Below are 23,060 nucleotides of genomic sequence, written 5' to 3' on the forward strand. Positions count from 1 at the left end.
AAACTGTCATTCTTTTTTTTGTAGTAGCAGAAGGGCTACCATCATTCTTCTGAGATGCTGTACCATCAGTCAGAAACAAAGGCCAAGGCCGTAGCCTTTCCTTCCCACTGCGTGTGGTGAACGGCATATTGCTTTTATTTTTTTATTTTTCAGATTTTTTACACTGGACACAGCTTGTGACACTGGACACTGCCCCTGGTCACTTCCCCTGGACACTGGACACTGCCCCTGGACACAGCCCGTTACACTGGATACATGTCATCACACTGGACACAGGATATATGTCGTCACAGTGGACACTGGATATATGTCGTCACACTGGACACAGGATATATGTCGTCACAGTGGACACTGGATATATGTCGTCACAGTGGACACTGGATATATGTCGTCACACTGGACACAGGATATATGTCATCACACTGGACACAGGATATATGTCGTCACAGTGGACACTGGATATATGTCGTCACAGTGGACACTGGATATATGTCGTCACAGTGGACACTGGATATATGTCGTCACAGTGGACACTGGATATATGTCGTCACACTGGACACTGGATATATGTCGTCACACTGGACACTGGATATATGTCGTCACACTGGACACTGGATATATGTCGTCACACTGGACACAGGATATATGTCGTCACACTGGACACAGGATATATGTCGTCACACTGGACACAGGATATATGTCGTCACACTGGACACAGGATATATGTCGTCACACTGGACACAGGATATATGTCGTCACACTGGACACAGGATATATGTCGTCACACTGGAGACTGGATATATGTCATCACACTGGACACTGGATTTATGTCGTCACACTGGACACTGGATATATGTCGTCACACTGGACAATGGATATATGTCGTCACACTGGAAACAGGATATATGTCGTCAAACTGGACACAGGATATATGTCGTCACACTAGACACAGGATATATGTCGTCACACTGGACAGAGGATATATGTTGTGACTTGTGACACTGGACACAGGATATATTGTCGTCACACTGGCCACTGGATATATGTCGTCACACTGGACACAGCATATATGTCGTCACACTGGACATATGTCGTCACACTGGACACAGGATATATGTCGTCACACTGGACACTGGATATATGTCGTCACACTGGACAATGGATATATGTCAAGCTGGACACAGGATATATGCCGGCACACATTACATGTCACACTGGACACAGGACATATGTTGTGACTTGTGACACTGGACACAGGATATATTGTCGTCACACTGGCCACTGGATATATGTCGTCACACTGGACACAGGATATATGTCGTCACACTGGACACAGGATATATGTCGTCACACTGGACACAGGATATATGTCGTCACACTGGACACAGGATATATGTCGTCACACTGGACACTGGATATATGTCGTCACATTGGACAATGGATATATGTCACGCTGGACACAGGATATATGCCGGCACACATTACATGTCACACTGGACACAGGATATATGTTGTGACTTGTGACACTGGACACAGGATATATTGTCATCACACTGGACACTGGATAGATGTCATCACACTGGACACAGGATATATGTCGTCACACTGGACACAGGATATGTCGTCAGTCGTCACACAGGACAGGACATATGTCGTGAGTGACTCGTGACACTGGACAATGGATAAGATATAGGCCGTCACACTGGACACAGACCCTTGTATTACTGCAGCCCCTGTACACAGTGTACTACTCAGCAACACTGCAGCCCCTGCTTGTGAGCACTGCAGCACTGAGTTAGTTAGTTAAATCACAAAAAACACAGGGTTCAGGGCTAAATAAATCACAACACAGGGTTTAGGGCTAAATAAATCACAACAGGGCATGGGCCACAGGACAGCCCCTGGACAGTGGACACTGTCCCCTGTGTGTGAGCACTGCAGCACCTAGTTAGTTAAATCACACTACAGGGCTCAGGCCTATAAACAGTCACTGACTCTCAAGTCTACAACACAGGGCAGGTCACGGAGCACAGCTCAGGGCAGTGAGGGCACAGGGCAGGTCACGGAGCACAGCACAGCACAGGGCAGTGAGGGTACAGGGCAGGTCACGGAGCACAGCACAGGGCAGTGAGGGCACAGGGCAGGTCACGGAGCACAGCACAGGGCAGTGAGGGCACAGGGCAGGTCACGGAGCACAGCACAGGGCAGTGAGGGCACAGGGCAGGTCACGGAGCACAGCACAGGGCAGTGAGGGCACAGGGCAGGTCACTGAGCACAGCACAGCACGGAGAACATGGCACGGAGCACAGCACAGGGCAGTGAGGGTACAGGGCAGGTCACGGAGCACAGCACAGAGCACATGGCACAGAGCACAGCACGGAGCACACGGAGCTTCCCAACCACCCTCTTCCCTCTCCAAGATTGGAGTGAAGATGGCGGGGCACACGTGCGTCTTTTATAAGATCCTGCTCCCGCGAGAATCCGACAGCGCGATGATGACGTTCGGCCTCGTTATTGGTCCGGAATTCAGGCGGGAACTCCCGAGCCGGCTCGGATCTGGCCCGGATCCCCGATATTCGGATCTGTCGGATCTCGGGGATCCGGACCCGCTCATCTCTAATTCATAGTAAAACAATCAAACAGCTCAGACAGTAGATTAGGGAGACACAGAATACAGAGAACATGGAATACAGTTATGCAGAGTCAGATATACATTTCTTCTTTACAGACAAAAACAATCGTATTAAGAATCATTACTTCACCACACAACAGGGAAATTCACTAAAGGGCCTCATACACTACAACAATATGTCTGACCCTGAAGTCGGATGCGATTTCCCTTGAACGCACCCTGGACCTTGGGGAAATTTACCAAGATGGGAGTTCTATTTCATATGGTATGTTGCTATGGGCAACCAATCAGATACTATCCATTATCTTCTAGAATGTGCTACATTGTGATTGGTTACCCATAGCAACATGGCAGGTGAAATAGAACTTCCATCTTAGTTGATAATGGTTGATTATAAACAAAAGAACGCTACTTAGCAATTGGGTCCGAATCAGGCCCATGGTATAGAATGTTGACATAACCTTTTTCTATTGTTAGAGCCCAAAATCGACCCCAACCTCAGCCTAATGGGGCCTACACATGGAGAGATGTGCGCCAGCGATCTGACCAATGGTAGATCACTCAGCACACAGAGATGTGTCAGCAATGTGTGCTGAGCGATCTGCCAGGGTCAATGTTCTCCAGAGAGACGATCTGACTACATTTATACTGCATGGAGTATAAACCTAGACTGACCATCATTCTTATGGCCCCTACACACGGAGCGATTTTGGGTCATTTTCTATGCAATCTAGTCAAATCAGATCGCTTACAAAATGACCCCCCATGTGCAGGCCCACTTGTAATGTTGACATTGAGACTGTCGACATAATCACTGTTGACATTGTTTTCTGACATGTTCACTGTCAACATAACGCCCAATTCTGACTGTCTATATAACCCCTTCTACTTATTTAATGGTGCATATTAAGACCCTTTTTGACTACTACCTTGGTTGTAATCTACACATGTGTCTGTCAGATAGTCACCTCATGTTACCTGACATTTGTCACAATGGAGCGGGAAGAGACGTTTCTCTATATGAAGAATACTGCCAGACAGCGGGACTTTATGCAGCTGCCTTGAGATCTGGGGGGGAGGGGGGGGGGCACCCTGAGTCTTCCCATCACAAAATGAAGGATACCTGTGAGGACATCCTTGTTGTACTTCACCCTATTGAGTGTCAACATCTGTGAGAGTTGCTCAAAAGAACCACTACAAATGCCAGCGTCGCTCACATTTGTTATATAAATTCACTTGGCACTCAAAGGGTTAATGCGGGTTACGGCTGTGGAGCTTCTACTGCAAAACGCAATAATGAATGGGCAAAAAAAAACATAACTGTGGTGAAGGTGGCGGAAAAAGAATAAATGTTTCAATATTATACCATATATTATACCAACTGGAGAATTATTTTGAAAACCATCTTATGAAGTAAATTCAGTTGCATGACAAACCCATGCCCTCAGTCATAACTCACATTCATATACAACCTGTAAAATGTAAGGCAAAAGCTGATTGGCTGCTATTTTATTTATCACAATTTTATTTATCGCTCTGCGTTGAAAAGGGATACGACATGGTCATAAGGTCGACATGGAGAAGGTCGACAGTCAACAGGTCAACATGTGGTTTTTCGCTTTATATTTAGCCGACGTGCCGACAGGCGGTATTTCATGCCCAACCATCCACTATTTTATTCTCTCAACACACTCTATTGCTATGGTTCCCAAACTGTGCCTGGGCACCCTGGGGTGCCTCAGGACACTTGCAGGGGTGCCTTGGGTTGGTGGACCAAGATCAATTCATATTATTTATGGTCAATGTACCAGGCAAAACCAGTGCTTGTGGCTGCCAATCATAATATATTTGGACAAACAGAAGCAAATCCTGTCCCTCACCAGATAACTGTGACATACAGTATAAACACAATGCACTTCATTTAATATATTTTTTCTGAATTTCTCGATAAGAAGCATTTGGCCTAGGGGTGCCCTGAAAATATTTTGATGCTCTAGGGTGCCGTGATTCAAAAAAGTTTGGGAACCACTGCGCTAGTGGATGGTAGGGCATGAAAATTTTCCTTCTGCTGAAACCGCTGTATAGAATAGGAGCAGAGAAACACGTCAAGGACTAAGGTGTATGCATACCCCTTTGTTTTTCAAATTTACCAGCTGTACTGGTGTAATCCCCTGTGTATAATCAAACTCTGAATCACTGGCTTATACACCTACTGACAGCCAGTACCATTCTCGGCACAGATGTTACCCGCCATCTCTATTGGTTACCAACTCCGGCTAATTGCAAGTGGATAACACCAAAGATTCCATCGGGGCATCATCTCCGGCTGTGGACGCTTCTGGTGCGCCAGCGCATACCATCTACGCTGATTGCTGATGGCCCAGCTGCTCCATCTGCGCACTACCTACAGTTGTGAGTGCTCCCAGTACGTCAGCGCATACCATCAAATGCTGACTGCTGACGGCTCGCCCCCTGCACATACCATCTACGCCGATTGCTGATGGCCCAGCTGCTCCATCTGCGCACTACCTACAGTTGTGAGTGCTCCAAGTACGTCAGCGCATACCATCAAATGCTGACTGCTGACGGCACATTCCAGCATTAGCGGTCTGCCAACAGGCGGCGACCGATGAGAGCGGTGGCTGGAGCGATCTGCTGTGGGAATCCTTGCCGGCTTCAGAGAGACACATTTCATTCAGGTCTCAGGTATATTCCCACCTATGGCATTATTCCATCATTGAGGCTGGCATGAGGAGAGCTGAGTGAATTGCTTATACCAATTGCATTAATTACACAGTTGGGGACAATCACAATGTATAATAACACAATACTCAGGACTTCAAATTTTCATAACAAAATTCGCAAAACAAAGGGAGTGTATGTACTGTATATGTATGTTTATAAATTTTAAACACCTGTATGTTGATATTAAATATTTATATTGCATATATAAATTAATTAATGATACTTGTTTCCTAGCATGGCGCCCAGATTTTCTACGTACGCTAACGTAGTGAAATCGATTTCACTCACTCCCGTTCCCGCTCACTGTTTACCGCTCTTTGTCTCATCTGGATCACTGTTTACCTCATCTGGGTCAATGTTTACCCTCACTGGTAATCCCGCCCCCTGTCACATCCTCACAGAAATCACTTTGTGGGTTATTTTGTGAGAGGAGAGGACGTGTATTTGAGAGCTAGAGAGTTTTTCCTGATTATTTGCTTATTTCTATTGCTGAGTTCCTGATATAGCATCTGCGCTGAATTTGTTTACGCTGCCTCAGTCGGAGGAGGATGCGATAGCGTTCTTTCAAGGGCGCAACCTCCTTCCTGTGTCGCAGATGTGTGGTAACTGACACGCTATGAAGCTTTCTGTCTGAGAGATGATGTGGCGCTGCCACGTTAAAGTCTGCAGATTGAAGGTGAGCGTGCGAGCAGCGCACTGGTTCCCAGGATGCCGCTTGTCTTTCATCACCATGGTGAGATTCATTTATGCCTGGGCCATGGAGTTGACCTCAATCCAGTTTTGCCAGAACGAGCTGGATATGTCTAAAAAGACTGCCGTCTTTTATAATAGATGGATGAGAGAGGCCTGCACGTGTGACCTCCTGGCGCTGCCGCAGTGCAAGATTGGCGGACCCTGGAAGATCATGGAGGTCGATGAATCCATGTTTGTCCGCAGCAAATATAATGTTGGACGCATGCTCCCACAGCAGTGAGTTTTTGGCGGTATCTGCCGTGAGACGGGCCAGTGCTTCCTGTGTATGGTGCCTCGGAGAGATGCTGCCACATTGGTGGCGGCTATTGTGGACAACATTGAGGCAGGCACCACTATTTATAGTGACTGTTGGAGGGGTTACACCACAGAGGAACTGCAACGTGCAGGGTTTTACCATGCACAAGTGAACCATAGGTTCAATTTTGTGGATCCTACAACAGGCGTGCATACGCAAAATATCGATCACATGTGGGGCGCGTGCAAGTGGTGCAATAAGCGTCAGAGGGGTACGGCACGCCACACGTTGAAGTCGTACCTCCAAGAATTTATTTGGAGGCAAACATTGGGTAGGGAGAACACTTTTGAAAGAGCCATGTTCGCACTGACCCTGCTTCCTAAAGAGGACTAATGTTTTCATTATTATGTTTTCATTGTAAATTATTATTAATTATTCTTCATATAATATTTCAGTAAAAATTATAGTTCTTTGTTAACACGTCGTCATTACTGTCTCAGATGTATGATATGGATGGTCTGAATGTGTTCCTAAAACCCCCCCGTTATCCGAGCCCCGCAAGGGGTGGCAGAACGCGTCCTTAGACCTTTTCATACCCCCACTATCCACGTCGGCGTGGAGTTCATTTTATATAGTGTGGCGAGCGCAGCACTATAGACAGTACGCGATGCGATACTATGCAATATTTAATCGCATCGTGTACTGTCTACAGTGCTGTGCTATGCGTGCGATATGACAGGAATATTTAAGTGTATCGCATTGCATCACACAGCACTGTAGACGGTACGCGATGCGATTTCACTACGCAGAATAGGCCACTAAGCTATTTGCTTAGTGGGCGCCGTGCTAGGAAACAAGTACATATTATGGTGTTTGGCATAATACGTAATGGAGATTATGGTGTGAGGCTTAACATGTAATGGGCATTATGGAGTACATTTTTAATGCGCGCCTTTGGCACGCAATGCCCCTATTTATGAAGCATATTGTGCATTTTTGCTCAATCTGTAGTGTGTATTTTCAAATCAAATCAATCAAATGTATTTATTTGTCACATACAAAGTCATACATAGTAGAATATGTAGTGAAATGCTTATACAACTGTCCTACTTTACGTTAGAATAAGTAGATCGGCTGAGGAAGAGTGTAAAGAGAGAGAGATTGTGTGGGGTAGGTCTAGTAGAAGGAAGGAAAGTCCAGGTACTAGGAGGTCTGGTTGAGGGCTCTAATGGCCTGCGGGAAGAAGCTCCTTCTCATTCATTGTTATGCACACGGGTGTCCTCTCCAATATAAATGGACACAGGTGTCCTCACCAACCCTAACTCCGTTGCCTCTACCTGGAGTCGATGGACAAATGCAGGGCTAGTCTTCACCTGGGCCCGTCTCGGCTGAAGGGCGAATTAGGTCCGCCCCACTCCGCTACAGGCAGGTCTTAAGTAAGGACAATTCAACCACCGAGGCCAGGAGAGAACAAGGGTAAAACTAACTAAACCAACTGGTGAGGACAGCCCCGCCCTAAGGGCGGACGTGAGGGACGCCCCGTGAACAGGAAACTTCTGTGGTAATATGTTTACCAGTGAATGTAACAATACACATGAGTTGACACAATAAGAATAGAATACAAGTAAAACCAAGGGGGGTACAGGTGTAACAATACACTACGATGACACAATATCAGAATAACGAGTGTGACCCCACGGGGTAGTACCCTGGGATTCAGGTGTAACAATACACTACGATGACACAAAATATATAAATGCACAGTGAACTCAGAGTAACGAGGTAGGGTAGAAAACCCAACTTATCTGAGACCAGGGACTGCTGCAGGCAAGGCAGATAACCACCGGGAAAATAGCCAGGAGGCGGATGGAAATGCTGGATGCTGCAGCTGGAAATCCACCGACAGGCAGGAGCAGGACAAGACAGCCAGGAACCGGGAAAACTCAGAACGCAAGGCATGAACTATAACCGGCGTCTGAGTGTCCCAGTGAAAAGGTTTAAATAGAACGCCGGCCAATGGTGAGCAGCTGCGGCTAATCAGGTGGGCGGACGGCTGAGCCGGAGTCTTCCCCTTCCGCCTGGTTGCCTGGCGTCCTCCGTCGCCTATGTAACTGCTGCGGCTGTGGGGGAAGAGAGTGAGGAGGCGGACCTGGACGCACGGCGGCGTCTGCTGGATGTCGCGGCATGATGATGCGGCCGCGACCAATGATGCCAGGGCGTCCCGGCTGCCTGGGAACAGCCGGGACGTGCTGCAGGGAAACCGCCGGGCCATTAACGCGAGGCCTGACATTCATTCTGTGTTTGCCTTCAATGAGCGGTAGCATTTCCTTAATTTTAGATCAATCCATGTGGCAAAATGTGAATTTTGCCTTAATCTGTGTGGCATAACGTGAATTCAGTCAGTGTGAATTTTGGCTCATTCCATGTGGCATAAGAGGCAAAAGTACAGTATAAGGGGGTTACTCTTGTGTTGCATGATTTGTATAAGGGGTATATGGTGTGGTAAACTTAGGTGCCCACATAAAAGGTGCAAAAAGACGGGTGACAAATAACACGTGGAGCAATGCTGCCTTAATTCACAATCCCCAGAAGTTACACCCTAACTTCACAAAAACATATAGCAAAACACTTGTGTTTTGCCCACATAAAAGGTGCTGAAATGTTGTCTACCAAGTTTCTGTTTTCAGTATTTTTTTTATGACTGGAATGCCGCATCATCCCGCAAGTATTTTATGGCATCAGCGTCCTGTGGGTGCTCCCGCCAATATATCTCCCTGCATTTGTCTTATGTCAGCCCCCTGCCTTTTCTAGGCATATATAATTAGTTGAAAGTATTTACACAAATAGAGACACACCCATGAGAAGACCACCCAACCAGAACACTGGTCACGCCCCCCCACCCCCACATTAGGTGCTGGCCACACCCCTATTATTGCGCATAATAGGCCCTTGATCATTTTCAACTCCAGGCCCATTTAGACCTTAATCTGGCTCTGAAGACAGGCATTATGATGCTCTGGCCTAGACTGTCTGTGCACCATGTCCTTTAGACCAGTCAGGTAATTCTAAAATTGCCTATACTAGTGGTTCCCAATGACGGTCCTCAAGTACCCCTGAAGGGGCATACACACGGTGCAATGTACTTTCTACTCCAGGCCTGGCCAACCTGTGGCTCTCCAGATGTTGTCAAACTACAAATGCCATCATGCCTTGCCACAGTTTTGCTATAAGGGAGTGTTAAAACTGTGGCAAGGCATGCTGGGATCTGTAGTTTCACAACATCTGGAGAGCCACAGGTCGGCCTGTCCTGTTCTACTCGAAACCGATCTAATTGCATAGATCTGTAATATATAGTCTTACCTACACAGTCTATTTTTCCATTCTATTAGATTTTGAGGCCGTTGGGCCATGCATCGGTACCAAATAAAAATCAAATGCGTGCTATTTTGATTTGATTTTGCTTATGGAAGCTCAGTCTCACTGGCAATATGCTATCTCTGTGGTAAATGAAGGGCTGTTCTGAAGTACAGAAGTGTATTAGATACCTCACTTTCAAAATGGAGATAGCTGCTTCCAACCTCCTGAACAATGTGACTGCTTACAATGGCAGGGCTATGTGCCGTAAGATGCTGTATTCACACACCTGTGCCTCACTATGCAGAATACTTAATTCAGTATCGCAGGGAACATGAACAAAGCGAATCCTACTCCACTTTATTACTTCTGCCTCAGAAGATTTCTCCCAGCCTGCCCCTGTCAGCAGAGCTGGACCCAGGGGCGTAGGGAGGGTGAAGCATGAGCTCTGGGCGCTGAAATATCACAGGGCGCTGGAGCTGTGCAACTCAAGCTCTGTCGCTGGCTCCCCCACCCTGCTTGCTCAGTCCCCCACTTGATTCCCTGCTGTGCCCGCTAGAGTATGCTGCTATTATCAAATAAAGTCTTGCGCTGGACCGCTAGCCAATAGGTGCTTGGGGTCCAGCAGCCAATCAGAAGCAGCGTTGGCTGCTGTAATGTGAGGGCCTATTGGCTAGCAGTCCAACAGGAGACTTGGGAATTGAAAATAGCAGCGGGGAGCGGAAGAGGTGGGCGGGCGGGGGAGCGGGCTGCATTCCCCTATGGCAACGAGCAATTTCAGTCCACCATGGCAACGAGCAATTTCAGTCCCCCTTGGCAACGAGCAATTTCAGTCCCCCTTGGCAATGAGCAATTTCAGTCCCCCTTGGCAATGAGCAATTTCAGTCCCCTTTGGCATTAAGCATGAAGCCCCTGGCATCGAGCATGAAGTTTCTAACAATGAGCATGTAGGTAAGTGGCACTTATGTGTCAAATGTGTAATGGGCATTACGGTTTGTTATTAGTATGTAATGGGCATGGGCATCATGTATGGCCTTATGTGTAATTGGCATTATGGCATGTGGCATAATGTAATGGGTATTACAAAGTTAGCTAAAATGTGCAAAGGGCATTACGGTGTGTGGTATAATGTTACGCCGTGCATACTTTTCCCTGTGCAAGAGCCCCGCCTACTACAAATCAGGGGGGGGGGGAGGGGGGTTGCGAAACATGCCTTTGCTTCGGGCACTGTGGCACCTAGCTACATCCCTGGCTGGCCCTTAACAGTTTGATGCCCTAGGCAAGATTTTGTCTGGTGCCCCAAAAACACCGTCACCACTTCTGACCCAGCACAGCACTAATTACCCAGCAGCACAGATCACAGCAGAAGGCAGAAACACCCATCACCCCACATCCATAACAATCTTTATCAACAAAGCTGTAACTAGACATGTTGGTGCCCTGTGCCATCATGAACCCTATATCTTAAATAGGGACATGTTCCAGAAAGGGGTGTCATCTTTCTGGGAAGGGACATGGTCACACAATAGTTCCAAATCAAATTATGTCATACAGTACAGCACATGACAGTGTCCCTTATTCACGATATGTCACACAGTAGCGTCCCTTAATCACATAAAATGACATTTAATTTTCTTTATTAATGCTGGCAATCAAGGAAATCCAGCCATAGGCTTGGAATCAATGCCCCATGGCTTCCTAAATGCCCTAGGCGTTTGCCTATGCCTAGGGCAGGCGCTGCCTGCCAGTGCAGTCCAGCTCTTTCCCTAACATGGCCGCTTCCAACCTCAGGAGACTCTGTTTTTCCCTAACTGACTGCCTCAGAAAGCTGCAGCCAGTCCCAACAGCTTCAAAAGTCATGTGACCTGTTACTAACTGCTTGTGCAGCTGCCAAGGCTGATGGGATTTATCCACCTGTGTACATGTGCACTAGTTATATACATATACACATATGAAATAATAATTCATGCAAAAAAACATAGGCTAGCATCACCACCATTACTCTTCTAAGTTGTTGGGGTGCCACAATTGCAATGGCAGACTATGGGGCAGATGTATTAAGCAGCAATAAGTGATTTTTCTGCACTAACTTTAGTAAAAGCTGTATTTTATCGGCTTATTTAATGTATGAAAGGCAGTGTTAATGTCTGCCTGAGGCAGCCCTGAGCTTAGTGTTCAGGTGCTGTCCTCCTGGTTTTAGTAATAGCTTTTTTTAAGTTAAGATGTGTACACAGGGGGCAATTTAACCATTTATCGCTGGCTAAATGGTTGCTAAGCGACCATATCGCGTTGTGGGAGATAAATCTCTTGCAGCGCGCTCCCACAGCCAGTCCTTAATGGCCGCAGGTGCATAATCCTGCGATTGTGGCTAAGAATTGCTGGTTTCTAGTCAAAGTGAGGTAGAGACAGAATAGCTAGCAATTTTCTGAAAAATAACTGTTCTAGATCACTTAAGCTCCATATACAATAGGTGATAATGATACTGGTCAGAGCGATATTGTGACCAATATCACATAGCGTGTACATTTCATTGTTAACGAAGTGAGCAAATTCTATGAAAGCTAGTCTTCTACATTGTGATTACCTCTGTGTTTGTGCATGTGTGAGAGAGAAAGAGATGTAGTTTCACTCGCTTCCAGCAGATTGCAGTGTATGAGAGAGAGAGGATATATCTATCCTTTAGAAATATTAATATACATATATGTATAGTGTGCAACGAGCACTGCAACCTTATAAGTATACAAGTTTTCAACCAGTGAAAATAATATTACACAGAAACTAACACTCCAAGAAAATACAATTCACGGTTAATTATGCAGTGAGTGGGTATCCTTAAAAAGTGTGTTAAAGATTACGTGCCGGCCCAATTTCTTTTACTTTCTGGTATGTATTCTTTGACACCCACTTTTTAAGGTATGGTTTTCGTGGCAGGGGCTGCATTCCACATGAAGATAGTGTAGAGGATTTGGTCCTGGTTTTAGAGCCACAACAGCAGCATCATGGACACTGATGTGTTATGGTTGGGCTGATTAACAGCACTTGAGCTCCCCTGTTATAAGTGTTTCCATGATAGAGGGTCATGGTTCTTGATGGTGGAATAACTACCCAAGTGATAGGCCGGGGTGTGGGCTACAATAGGGACCACTGGAGCTTTCTTGTACTATGTTGGGATACCTGTATGCTGCAATGCTGTAACCAATCTTGCTGTGCTGACTACTACTGAAACATCATTGTCACTTTTTATTAAATAAAAGAAACATTTTAAATTCTCATGGTTTGATTAAAATGTATTAGTATAAACACCCATTGCTAATAGACAATGAAGTGACATAACAGAAAGGGAGACAGAAGAGAGAGAGAGGGAGAGAGAGAAAGGGGGGGGGGTGCGATACAGGAGAGAGTGAGAGAGACAGAAGAGAGAGAGAGGGCAAGACAAGAGAGAGCGAGAGGAGGAGCGAGACATAAGAGAAAGAGAGAGCAAGAAGAGAGGGTGCAAGACAGGAGAGAGAGAGCGATACATGAGAGAGAGGGGGAGCGAGAAAGGATAGAGAGGGAGGGAGCAAGACAGAAGAGAGAAAGGGAGGGAGGGCAAGACAAGAGAGAGCGAGAGGAGGAGTGAGACGGAAGAGAGCAGGAGCGAGACATAAGAGCGAGAGAGAGAGAGCAAGACAGGAGAGAGAGAAAAGAGAGAGAGGGTGCAAGACAGGAGAGAGCGAGACATGAGAGAGAGCGAGACATGAGAGAGAGGGGGAGTGAGACAGGATAGAGAGGGAGCGAGACATGAGAGAGGGAGCGAGACAGAAAAGAGAGAGACAGGAGAGAGGGGTGAGCAAGACAGAAGAGACAGCAGAGAGAGGGATCGTGAAAAATGAGAGAGGAAATGTGACAGAAGAGAGAGAGAGGGAGCATGACAGAAGAGAGAGAGGGATGGAACGAGACACGAGAGAGGGAGAGACAGAAAAAAGAGAGGGTGTGACAGAAGAGAGAGATGGAGTGACAGTAGAGAGAGCGACAGAAAAAAGAGAGGGTTTGACAGAAGAGAGAGAGTGACAGAAGAGAGATATGAGAGAGATGGTGATGAGTGAGACAGATGATACAATGCTGCACTCCACAGACAATACCTAAGAGTTCCTCCAAAGCCACACTGCTGGGGAAGCTTCTGCCATGGCCAGCAGAATGGGGAGCTGCCGGAGGCAGGGGAGAAGGGAAGTAGCTGTCGCAGCTGAGGGAGGATTAAGCAGCTGCCACAGCCTGGTGGAGGGGAAGCAGCTGCTGCTGCAGCCAGGGGAAGGGGACTCAGCAGCTGCGGGAAAAGCTACATCAGGATACAGGGTGTCACAGAGCAGTTTCCGCGGCCAGGGGGACCGCCAGGAAGCTGCAGCCGGATGCAGGGGGACAGGGAAAAATGGAGCAGCTGCCATGGGGAAGGTGAGGGAGAACGGGGAGCTACCTTGTGACTGTCAACCTTCCCATTGTTAACCTAATGTATGTGTCAGCCTTATGACACGGTCAACCTAAAGCCATGTCAACCTTTTGAATGGGTCAACCTAAGGCCTGTCGACCTTCAGTGGTCAAACCAATGTGGATAGCATCAGAACTGGCAACAGAAATCTTGGGCTCCATACACTATCTCTGGGCCCCCCGCCACTCCCCTCAAACGCTATCACCCCTATGCTGGAACATAAACTGGACGCACTGCAACCTGTGTTCTATCAGACTGATGCCCTCACCCCATGGCCTGTGCTCTATCACACTGGCACCTTCCCTCACCCTGTGCTCTATCACACTGGCGTGCTCTCTAGCCCCATGACCTGCTCTCTATCACACTGGTACACTCCCTTACCCCATAGCCTGCGCTCTATCACACTGACACCCCCGTGCACTCTATGACACTGATGCCCTCCCTCACCCCCCTCCCCGGCCTGTGCTATTTCACACTGATGCACTCACCCTGTGGCCTGCGTTCTATTACACTGATGTCCTCCCTTCCCCCGTGGCCCACAATAATGCCTTTTACTTCATGATTTCCACAGTAGCCATAGACTCACAGTTCTGATGGCATTTCTCCTCCAGGAACCTATGGTGTACATGTCCAGTGACGGTTCAGGGCTCCAGCTGAAGCTCAGGCAGTCAGCTTGGAGGCTCTGGGGTCAGTTTGCACAGTCACCCAGCACCTGCTGCCTGTGCCAGTGCCATAGCTCTCCCACCTCCTCTAGCCTATCAATGGTAAAAGGCTGCACCGCATCTGTGTAAGCAGCGACGAGGAGCTGCAGCCCATTGAGTGGGCGGACACTTTCCACAGCCGCTGCATGTCCTCCCCAAGCAGAACTCAGCTTCCGCCGCACACCTCCCCTCCTCTGGGCCACAGAAGAATATACACGATTGCAGATAAATACACCTCTGAGGCCCAATTCTCTGTAAGTGATCGTGGGGGGGCTATGTGTTACACCCCCCCCCCCTTCTAAATTCATTCCTGAGCTCTGGGGACCCCTTTGACCTTCGGCGCCCATCACGGGTGTCCACCTTGACCCACCCTTTCACCAGGCCTGGCCAGCATGGTCCCCTCACTCTTTCGGCTTTGGAGACGCTGCTGCCACATAAATATGAGTAGAAGGTGCAGAAACAGTGACTATTGTGTAAGACTATGAGGTGAACCCAGTGCATGATGGGAAAGGTCTGTACAGCCGTTCAGTGAAGGGGCTCTAGGCTCTATCATAATACTATAATGTCACATCAAGGCTTAACAACACCTGATTTATTAAATTTTCTCCAGTTCAAAGTATTCATTAAAGTGATGGGTAACTGGGATTGGCCGCATTATTCAGACTGGGTTGTAGTTTAACGAATCCAGGCACAGACTGGCCATGTTTGGGGTCGAAGCGAAACGTCACACAGGTGCCATGGCCCTCTCCCCAAGAGGTCTGGACATGCCTGAATTGTCTGCCACCAACCCCCCCCCCCCCCCCCTAAACTGCAGTTGCGACGAGATTGCAGTATATTTGATCACTGGAAAGTCACCAACCTTTTTAACTATCTGTAAATACCCAGTTTGTTGTATCACTGTCTCCAATTGTAAAGCGCACAGACAAACACAGGGGAGAGGGGGGTTTCCAGTTGCCCAGAAACCCTTTCCTCTTATTTATTAATAGTTTCTTATACAGCGCACACATATTCACCTCCCAAGTGGTGTCCATCAGCACAGAAGCCCCCCAGGGATGTGTACTCTCACCCCTGCTCTTCTCCATGTACACCAACGACTGCCCCTCAGAGGCGCAATCAGTAAAGATAATCAAATTTGCCGATGACACTACCATCATTGGTCTTATCAAGGACGGGGACGAATCGGCCTACAGACAAGAAGTGGACCGATTGGCCAAGTGGTGCAGCAGCAACCATCTAGAGCTCAACCCACTCAAAACTGTTGAGATGGTAGTGGACTTTAGGAAGAAGGCTGTTGGTGTTCCTCCGCTAACAATTGCTGACAGTGTGGTGTCGCTAGTGGACTCCTTCAAGTTCCTAGGAACCACAATCTCCCGGGACCTTAAATGGGGGCCCAACACTGATATTGTTGGAAAAGCGCAGCAGAGGCTATTCTTCCTTAGGCAACTGAGGAAGTTCAATATCCCACAGAAGCTTCTGCTCCTCTTCTACTCTGCAATTGTGAAGATAATCGGGACAGACCTTCCCTCTGTCCAGGACCTGTACCTGTCCAGAGCAAAAAAGCGGGCAACGAAGATAGTCAAGGACCAACTACATCCTGGCCATGGCTTGTTTAACCTGCTGCCATCAGGCAGATGCTAAAGGGCTGTTCCCACCAGGTTCACCAGTGTAAGGATTCTGGGAGTATCCCCGGTACCCTAACTCCGTTGCCTCTGACTGGAATCGACGGACGTGTGCGGAGCTAGGCTTCACCTGGGCCCGTCTCGGCTGAAGGGCGAATTAGGTCCGCCCCACTCCGCTACAGGCAGGTCTTAGGAGATGACAACACGTCCGCCGAGGCCAGGAGAGAGCAAGGGGAAAGCTAACTAAATCCCTACACCGGGGAACTCCCAGAAGCCCACAGAAGTAATAAGAGACACTGACTGGCAGCAGTGCACGTGAGATATAATATACGGAGATGGCAACAATGCTACTGAGATGTTTATATAATAAAAATGGCAACAATGCAAATGAGATGTTATATAAAGAGAATGGCAACAATGCGAATGAGATGTTATATAAAGAGAATGGCAACAATGCGAATGAGATGTTATATAAAGAGAATGGCAACAATGCGAATGAGATGTTATATAAAGAAATGGTAGTAATGCCCAGTGACACTGTGTGTCAGGACTGCGTAGGAAGAAAGACAGGGTAACCCCTGACTTATCTGAGAAGATGACGGAATCCCAGACAAGCACTTGCAGATCTCTTGGGCTGATAGGTGTACGGCGGGGAAGCAGCTAAATCCCAGGCACGGCAGGACCAAACCAGGCAAGGCAGGACAGGCGTGGAACAACAGGAGGGTTTCCGACAGGAACCAGGACCAGGAACACACTCTGACAAGGGCTGACAGAACGCTATAACCGGCGTCTGTCTGAGAAAGACGCCGACTTATATTTTGAATTTGCTGCCCCCTGCGTGACGTCACATCCGGTCCGTCCTGCAGAGTCTTCCCCCTGCAGAGACGGCCGCGGCGGAAGTTCGGGGCGTTGCCTAGCATCGTCCCCGAAGCCTTCCAGTGACGCGTCCCAGGAAGATGGCCGCCGTCCTAGCAGCGCAGATGCTGCTGACGGATTAGGACGGCGGCGGTGCCTGGGACGGTGCCTAACAACCAGAAGCCTAAGAAGCTGTCTAGTCGCGCCTTAACCCTGCTCTCAGCACACTATTATAATCTAACTCTATGCCCACTTGGATCATGTAGTAAGTACGAGTCGCTTTCAAAGAAAAAAAAAATAGCATGACTCATGTAGACTTTTTGCCATGTCGGCATTTTGACGGTCTGCCAATGGTTGTCGGTAAATTGACTTCCTCCCAAATAAGCCACACCACAATTTCAATGTATTCCCCAAACGATCTCCGGTGCATGTACGATATAGGGCAGTTACAGGACGATTACAATAGGCAGGGGATTACAATACAATCATTTTTAATCTAGTTGGATTATAGATTACAGTTTATCCATCATCATTCCAAGATCTCCTTGTTCTTTCACAATTCAGTAAGGACCGGTCAGATATAAGGGGCAACGTCCAACTCAGTTGTACAAAACATAAGAAAAACGACATAATGAGGATTTCCCTCTATGAGTAAAGAGTCTACATGATGATGTCATGGAAGGTTTCAAACATCTCTGTTCCATTACATGACAATTGGAATGTGCATCACCATTTATATCTGGACATCCCATCAGATAACAAACAAAAATAAGCAAACAATTTATTTATTTATTTCTGTATTTTTGCTATGGTTAAATTTAAGAATGAAGTCAGGAAAGGCTGGCCCCAGGAGCTAGCAATCAATGAGCAGCACGTTTATGCCATATTTTCTAGCACAGTTCTGATCTGCGGCCACCATTAACCGATCCCTGACAATTTAATATACTGGTGGAATACAGCATGGCCAAACTGTGGCCATCCAGCTGTATGAAACTACACATCCCAGCATGCCTTACCACAGTTCTAGCATTCCCTAATAGCCAAACTGTGGCAAGGCATGATGGGACTTGTAGTTTCACAACATTAGCCATAGTTTGGCCATACCTGTACTACAGATAAAGCCAGAGTATAAGGGAAAGGGGGAGGACACACTCTTACCCTGATATACAAATCGGACGTTCTCCTCGTGCGCTGGTGTGTAAATCTCGTCCTCTGCAGGATGGCTGACTGCTGGGGTGCGCTTTCCGTTCACACGATTGAACACTAGTTTTGGAGTAGAATGGCTGCGCAGAAGGAGAAGGATAGATACATATAGTAAATCACTACAGCACCACGGACAGCATGCAGACTCGCTCCCCTGGACTCTCAGAAATAATAGATTTCTGAAATGGTCTCCACAACATAAGCATGTATTTATAACATTCTCCCCGTGCTTGCGTGGGTTTCCTCCGGGTACTCTGGTTTCCTCCCAAAATCCAAAAATATACTGGTAGGTCAAAGCTGCCTACCCTCCTGCATTCTGCAGGAGACTCCCTGAAATAGCAGCAATCTCCTTCTCTCCCTCATTAGTCTAGCAATCTCCCTCATGTCACCTAGCCAACATCACACTGTTACAGTACATTGAATTATCAGCACCATTTCCCAGCACTTTAGCAAGTATAGTATCTCTTACTAACTGCTTTGGGGATCATCAACATTTGGATATAAGTCATTTTAAAAGATTCCTCTCAGATGTAGCAGTACACACCCACGCTTCTAGGTGCTACATTCACAACATCTTTTCACAATCTTTTCATATATGGAACTAGACACACCCTTTGGGTGGAGCATGACACGCCCCCTCAATGGGGCGCTGTGCAAAATTCTATTACCATCTATAATCTCCCTGAAACTAGTTTTCAAAAGTAGGCAAGTATGTGGTAGGTTAATTGGCTACCAACAAAAGTTTACTTTAGAATGTCTGTGTGCGTGTATAAGTGGTAAGGAATATAGATTGTAAGCTCCTCTGGGGCAGGGACTGATGTGAATGTTCAAATATTCTCTGTACAGCACTGCGGAATATGTGTGCGCTATATAAATAACTGGTAATAAATAACATATGTGGCTCCATCACATTGACATGCTCTCTCAGGAAATGTATCAAGCCATAGCAAGAGCGAAAGTGGAGACGATCCCCATGGTAGCCAATCAGCTTCTGCCATTTATCTATTGCAGTCTATAAAATGAAAGTGAGGAGCCGATTGGTTGATATGTGCAACGGTTCCCTGTTATCTCTTTCACAAGTTTGATACATCTCACCCAATAATCTCTCTATGATAATAAGGTCACGTGCCTAGGATTCCGGTTGTATAAATGGAGATATAGTGTGCTCATTAAGGGGGGTATTCAATCCCGGGTCACGGCTGTCAGCCAGGCAGCCGTGACCCTGGCCTGTTTTCGTTTTGTTCGACCACAGATTGATAAGCGCGATTCAATGACACACTTCGCGATCGCTGAAAAGGGGGCGTGTCTGCGTAAACGGCCATGGATTGTCGATATTCGGCCACGATCGAGACAATTCATAGCAGAAATCAACAAACCGGGCCCGACTGCTAAAAGCAGATATCCCAAATTAATTGTGATGGTCCAGAAAAGTCAATAAGCTCAACGCGTTTCCCCCGGATGTTCTCTGTCCAGGTGGTGCTCCTGAGGAAGCCGGACAGAGAAAATCCGGGGAAACGCGTTGAGCTTATTGAATGATTGTTGATTCATCCATCATGCTACTAAGGGCCTTATTCTGATCGGTGCGGATTTCTCCGCATGCGGTCGTCCCGCCGATGGTTATCGTCTGCGCATGTGCAGAGGTCACTCTGCGCATGTGCAGGCGATTTCGCCGCACGTATTCTTTACACGCCACACAGGGGGCGTAGAGGGGCGTGAGGGGCTACTTAGCCTCATTACCCTATGCATACGCCCCGCATTTCATGGGCGTTCCCATGCAAACGCGGGGCGTATGCATGGTAATGAAGCCGTGACGCGTGTGGAGGGGGCGGCCATCTGACATCGCCGAATGTCAGCTGCCCGCCCTCATACATGATTTCACACGGACAAGTGTCCGTGTGGTCTTGGGTGGCGGGACCTAGTGGAGCGTGCGGCCCTGCATTCGATGTTCGGCGACCATTGAATGCAGGGGCTGCTCCCAAGACGGAGGAGGCGTATCCCCGTCCACTTTCATGCGGATCGCCACATAACCGCGTACGGACGGAGGTGGCGATCCGTATGGAAGGCGGGGATTCGCCTGCACGGTCGTGGCCGCATATTCTGATCGGGCCGCACCGATCAGAATAAGGGCCTAAGTGACCTGTCCATCCTCCCACTGACGTCCACAATTTTCCTGACTTTTCTGGACCAGCACAATTAATTTGGGATATCTGCATTATTCCTAACCGTTCCAGCATCCAAGGAGAAGACGCCTAATAGGGAGGTTTGAGCCCTCAATAAGGAAACTCCAGGACTCTGTCACCACCTTTTTCTGGCCTACAAACTTTACCAGAAAACATCGGATGGTAATATACACTATCATACCATAAATCATCTACAAACAAGCCATTATACATGGAGCTCCCAACCACATATTCAATATCCCTGTGATATATTCATTGCTCATCACCATTATACATGTTTTTTATATTTACATTTTTATGTGTATGTAATTTTGCCTTATCTATGTATATGTAATCATTAAATTACTTTTTTTAAATTAAGAACCGTCTTGTCTACATATTGGTACAGCCAGCGCTGGCACATTTCCTATTTTGTATTTCAGCATCTTTTGGGTCTGACAACCCAGTGCCAGCAGCTGTTGATAGCGCCTTGGTTTCTTCTGATCACCTAGTGTGTATTGGGGCTTTACTCTATGGCAGGTGCAATTTGTGCACATATGTACACAGTCGCTGAAAGCAATAAGTTTGCGTCTAGTTAGCCAACCCCCCATTAGCACCCGGAAACGGGAACCAGCAGCTTCTGCTGATTAAAATTATATGCAGCATGCCTATATTCTGTGTGTGAGTGAGGCTGTATCTGCAAATGAAATAGCGTATTCATGCAGGTACAGCCACAGTCGCACACAGAATATAGACATGCTGCATATCATTTTAATCATCAGAAGCTCTTTGAGCGTCCTGGTCACATAATAATGCAAATAAGATGAATTTTCAGCAAAAAAGGTGCCCGATGTTAGCAGAGCTGGCCGGGAGCTGCATGGTGTATTGAGGCAAGATGTATGAGGAAACATCTGTATCCAAGCAGAGGCAGAGGTCACAGTGTTAGTGGGTGTGCGAGTGCTGTGTGCAAGTGGGTTGGTTGTGCAATAGTGTTCGGCATATGTGTAAGGGGCATATGTGTGCCGTGTATAAATGCATTAATCATGTGCGACATATGTGTAAGGGACATAACGTTTGTCATTATGTGTAGAAGGGCATTAATAAAGGTTGGCATAATGTGTAATGCGCATTAGGTTTATAAGGACATTAATAATGTAGTGTATGTTGTGTAAGGGGCATTATTGTGTTGTATTATGTGTATAAAGGCATTACTAATGTGTGCCATTATGTGTATAAGGTGCTGTACTGTATGGTGTAACATATACAATGGCCACTACTGTGTGGTCTAATGTGAAAAAAGAGCAATTCAGTGTGATGTAATGTGAATAATGGGCACTACTGTGAGAAGTAAAGTATATAAGGTTAAGTGGTACTACTAAGTGATGTAACATGAATAAGGGACACTATCGCATGATATAATGTGAATGAAGTTGCACTAATGATTGGCATAATTTGAATTGGGGGTACTGTTGTGTGGCCATGCCCCTTCCCAGCGAGAACCCACCCCTTTTTGGGATGCGCGCCAAATGTGCACACGGTTTCTATTTAAAATACAGAGGGTAGGAGCACCAAAATGATGACTGCTGTGATGACTGATGATGGTGCTGGGAATGGGGAGCAGGGTCAGAGGCGGAACTACTGGCAGTGCTAGGGGGCACTAGACAAAATCTTGCCTAGGGCATCATATTGGCTAGGACCAGCTCTGATGCCCACCAAAACCACATGTGCAGAGAGCCTCGGAAACATGCTTGTGTCGGACATCGCCGAGCAGCCCCGTCTGCCACACCGGGTCATATGAGAACCTTCTAGTGTCGGGTGTATTATCTGGTTCTCTTTTTTTGCTGAAAATTCATCTCAGTCGCAACACAATTCTACTAGGGCACGACTGGCAATAAAGGAAATGACCAACATTAGAGAGATGCCCGGGACTTGGTAACTCACTCACGTGGGCATCTCGCTCTGAATTATTTGACACTGAGCAGAGAACAGAAACTATATATTATCCTAGCATTCCCTAATGCCCAATTGAAGTGGAAGTATTAATTCCTTCCTCTTTATAATATAACATCTGCGGTAGATGTGGTAGGATGCAACATAATGATGCCATATCCTACCACATTGTACCAACAGAGTCTCTCCTAAATACGTCACATGGCATTATCTGTGGCATCATGTGTAACCTTCAGCCCACCAATCACGCACATATGCGGTAGTGTAAATGCCCTATTAATCATTGTAAAGGTGGCCATACATCAGAAAGATATTGTACCCAATCATACAATCTCAACTGATTGTAAGATGGATTGTATGCAGATTGTGTGCACATCTTATGTACATAATCA

This window comes from Crinia signifera, chromosome 7, assembly GCF_055691185.1.
Source record: "Crinia signifera chromosome 7, ASM5569118v1, whole genome shotgun sequence".
Classification (NCBI taxonomy): domain Eukaryota; kingdom Metazoa; phylum Chordata; class Amphibia; order Anura; family Myobatrachidae; genus Crinia; species Crinia signifera.